Below are 4,135 nucleotides of genomic sequence, written 5' to 3' on the forward strand. Positions count from 1 at the left end.
TTTAGAACTATCATGTGCAGTGACCTCTCGAAAGTAGAACTTGTAGTACCTTTTTGCTGTGTAAATCTCAGATCCCCACTCATAGACCCAAGCGTCTACGCCCTCTTCTGCATCATTGCCAACATGTAATGTGATCTCCTGGATATCTGACAGTTCATTGTAAGCTTGCATGGAAAGGGGGAGGTGGAAGGTTTCGCTGAGTTTGGTGCTGCTAAGGAAGTCCCGGACCGAAATATCTTCATTTTTGGTATGAGAGAACACACGCGGATGTGAATGAGTCAGGACCTCATCTAGCCAGAGGTCTTTCCACATAAGCGCAGTATCTCCTCTGCGAATGATCACATGCGAGATGCCTCGATAGATAGGGGTAAGTTTGAGCAAATCTTTCCACCAAAAAGAGCCACAAGGGTCTGAGGCGTGTGGGATTTTGTCAGTGTAGTATGTGGACCAAATTAAATCAACCCACGGTAGATCCCAATGGTTGTAGAACTTGTGTAGGTATTTCATGAGCAAAGCATCACTTTGAGTTTGTAAGTCAAGCACCCCAAGTCCTCCACATTCCTTGGGTCTGCAAACCATCTGCCATGAGGACAAAGAGTTACACTTGTCCCCATCATCAGTCTTCTTAGTCCAAAGACATTGCCTTCTAATTTTATCAAGTAAATCAATAATCTTTTGTGGCAGTTTAAGGGTGCAGAGTGCAAAGATGATGAGTGAAGTGATGACCGAGTTGAGAAGCGATAGTTTCCCTCCATAGGAGATCATTGATAAAGTTGCAGAGAGTCTTCGTTGAACGCCACAAACCAAAGGCATGAGATCCTGTACAGAAGGTTTTGTCGTGCCCATTGGCAATCCAAGATAGGTAAAAGGGAGCTTCCCCACCACGCAGCCGAAAATTTAGGCAATATGTTGGGCAGTTGCAGCGTCGCAATTCATTGGCACCAGGGTTGACTTGTGAAAGTTGATCTTTAGTCCAACAGACGTGGCATAATCAGTGAGTATGTTTTTGACAAGAGTCGCTTGGTCTTGACACGCTGGTAACAAAATGATAGTGTCGTCCGCGTATTGGATCACTGGGTAGTCCGATTGGTTGGGACGGTTGAAGGGCAAGTGTAGTTCATTCCTTCGAAAGGAGTCATTAATCGCAGCTTGCAATAAATCTGCTGCCAAGACAAAGATTAAGGGGGACAATGGATCACCCTGTCGTACGCCACAGACGCAATTAAATTGTTTTCTCGGGACGCCATTAAGTAGAACAGAAGATTTGGCCGATGAGAAAATGGTTTTCATCCACCCCAACCATTTGTCATTGAAGCCCATGTGCTTCATAATATCCAACATAGCCTCATGATCAATGGTGTCAAATGCTTTTGCAAAGTCCAGTTTGAGGATAACTATTGGATTTTTAGAAGCTTGGCATTGGTAGATGTACTCAAACGCCCATGCAAGGCAATCCTGGATGGACCTCTTTTTCAAAAACCCATACTAGTTACGGTGTATAATTTTCAGAATAATTTTTTGAAGCCGATTGGCGAGGAGTTTTGTAATGACTTTGAGACAGCAATTTAACAGAGTAATCGGTCGGAAGTCATTAACTCCTTGAGGTGCAGCAACTTTGGGAATGAGTGTGATTAATCCATCGTTAATGCTCTCCAGATTAAGGCCACCCTCGAAGAACTGATCACAGAGAGCATAAAAGTCCTCCTTAATTATATTCCAACAAGATTTGAGGAATGCTCCGTTGAACCCATCCGGACCCGGTGCCCTATCCACCGGCATTTCTTTGATGACTAGATCAATCTCTTGTCGAGTAAAAGGTACAGTTAGGTCGTCCAATCCCTCAATTCGCTTGATGATGGAGGGAAGATTGAATTTCAAATCATGTTTAGATGAGGTCCCAAGTCGTTCTTTGAAGGAGTGATAAATGACCGATTCCTTGGTTGCATGATCATCAACTCCAGTTCCATCAGGTAAGGTTAGAGAGGCAATATTGTTTCTTCTGTATCGTTCGGAAGCCATTGCTTGGAAGAACTTGGAATTCTCATCACCAAAACGGACCCATCGAATTGTGCATCGTTTCCTCCAGTACTCTCTTTGGTAAGAAAGTAACCGCAGAATGTGGGCTTTGAGAATTTTCCTGAAGTTTGCCTCCGGAATGGTCAATTGCCTTCTATTTTCAATCGTGTCCAGGTGTGCAAGAGTTTTGTTGGAATTTTCAATTGCAATAGAGAGGCGGGAAATATTCTTGCTCCATTTTTTCAGACAGTACCGTAAGTGCTTGAATTTTCTGCAAAGAATAGTTGCACTATTGGTAGAACATACTGGCTTATCCCAAGCTAACTGCACAATATCCAGGAAGCCCGGGTGATGTATCCAAAAGGGTTCGAAACGAAAGAGTTTGCTCCTTGGGATCGAGGTTTCAATTGTGACTACGCACGGGATGTGATCAGATACTGGCTTACCCAATGGTTTAACAATGGTGTTAGGGTAAGAACCCGTCTAGTTGCAAGAGGTGAAAAACCAATCTAGTTGCTCCAAAAGTGGATCCTGCTGCATATTACTCCAAGTAAAAGTGCGGCCTTTAATTGGCAGTTTAACAAGACATTGCGTACGTATGAAATTGTTGAATGTGATCATGTCATTAATGCTTCTGCCGGGCTTATTACGATTGTCGGGGCTACGGATATAATTAAAGTCCCCGAGGAGAAGCCAATCTTTGTTGGCAGGGATGTTTAAAGAGAAAAGCCAATTAGTGTAATTAGTTCGAGCTTCACCTTGACATGGGCCATAAATGTTCACTAACGTCCAAGATTGAGATGACTGTGTGGACTGAAACTTAATCACCAGAGCAAAATCTTCGGAAGCTATGACCGAGCCAGTGAAAACCGAACTATTCCAAATAGTAGCAATGCCACCCGAGGCCCCATTCGAAGGAACAAAGGCAAATTGGTCAAAACAACGGGGACAACAAGATTTGATAAACGCATGATCGATCATAGGCTTCTTAGTTTCTTGCAAGCATAAAACCGAACAACCACTAGCATTGATAGCATTAGAAAGAGCTAATTGTTTATCCCCGAAGTTTAACCCACGAATGTTCCAACAGAGCACATTCCAATTAACCAAAAGACCCATTTGAGCAAATAAACCCAAAGATTAGGTCGAAGACGAAGGACCCGCGTCGGCGGACTCCAAGAGGGCAGCTTCAGTGAGTTCCTCGGCCGGGACTGCGCATTTGAGGACGCCCACCTGTTGGATAATCTGAATAGGAGTTGGGGGTGGAATCTCTGGAGAGTCAGCACTATCCAGCTCCGTGATGATCACCGAGGAGGGCGCAGCAGGCGTGTGACGTGGCTTCACTTTGGACACCTTCTTCTTAGTATCAGCCAGAGCATGCACCCGAAATCCATCATATTTATTCGATCTGACACTACGACGGAGAGAGACCTCACATTCTGGTGCCTGCACTTTACCATGGTGCGAGGAGGCGCCGATCACACTCTGGGGCCCCTTGGAAGGAGGCAAAGAGAGGGAACAGTTTGCCTGAAGCATAGCTAAGTCGTCAGAGGGAACAGTCCAGGAGTGAACCACAGAGAGGCATTCGTCATTGGTCGTGGTGATCTGATGCCCAGCCGAAATCACAAATGAATTATTGCTGCGATGGACCTCAACATGAACCTTCAGAGAATCCTTGAAGCCCAGCCCAGAGCTCCAAGGGCCAAATGTAGCCATAATCGGTCTGATAGCCTGAAGGAGATAGTCATTGATTTGCCTCGCCGGCCTGGTGGAGTGGAATAACATTGTGGCCACCATATTTCCATTGTTAGACAAAGACAGATGCATACCAGAGTTGTTCAAAGATAGATCAATACTAAGACTGTCTGTCGGCTGCAGGAGAGGAACCATGGAAGTGCTAGCAGAGCTGTCGAAATTATGTCACCAAAGGTTGTTGAGGATGTTGACAGGCACAAGAACCAGTCCATCAGAATTAACAGAAGATTCAGAACTGCTGCTCCAGGAAATGGAGTCATTCCAAGCTGTAGCAGGACTGTCGAGAAGATTGTTTTTAGGGACAATTCCATCAGCAACCTGCAACCCTTCAGCAGCCAACCAAGCTTGACAGTTGTACACAGCG

Source organism: Triticum dicoccoides, chromosome 3B, assembly GCF_002162155.2.
Source record: "Triticum dicoccoides isolate Atlit2015 ecotype Zavitan chromosome 3B, WEW_v2.0, whole genome shotgun sequence".
NCBI lineage: Eukaryota > Viridiplantae > Streptophyta > Magnoliopsida > Poales > Poaceae > Triticum > Triticum dicoccoides.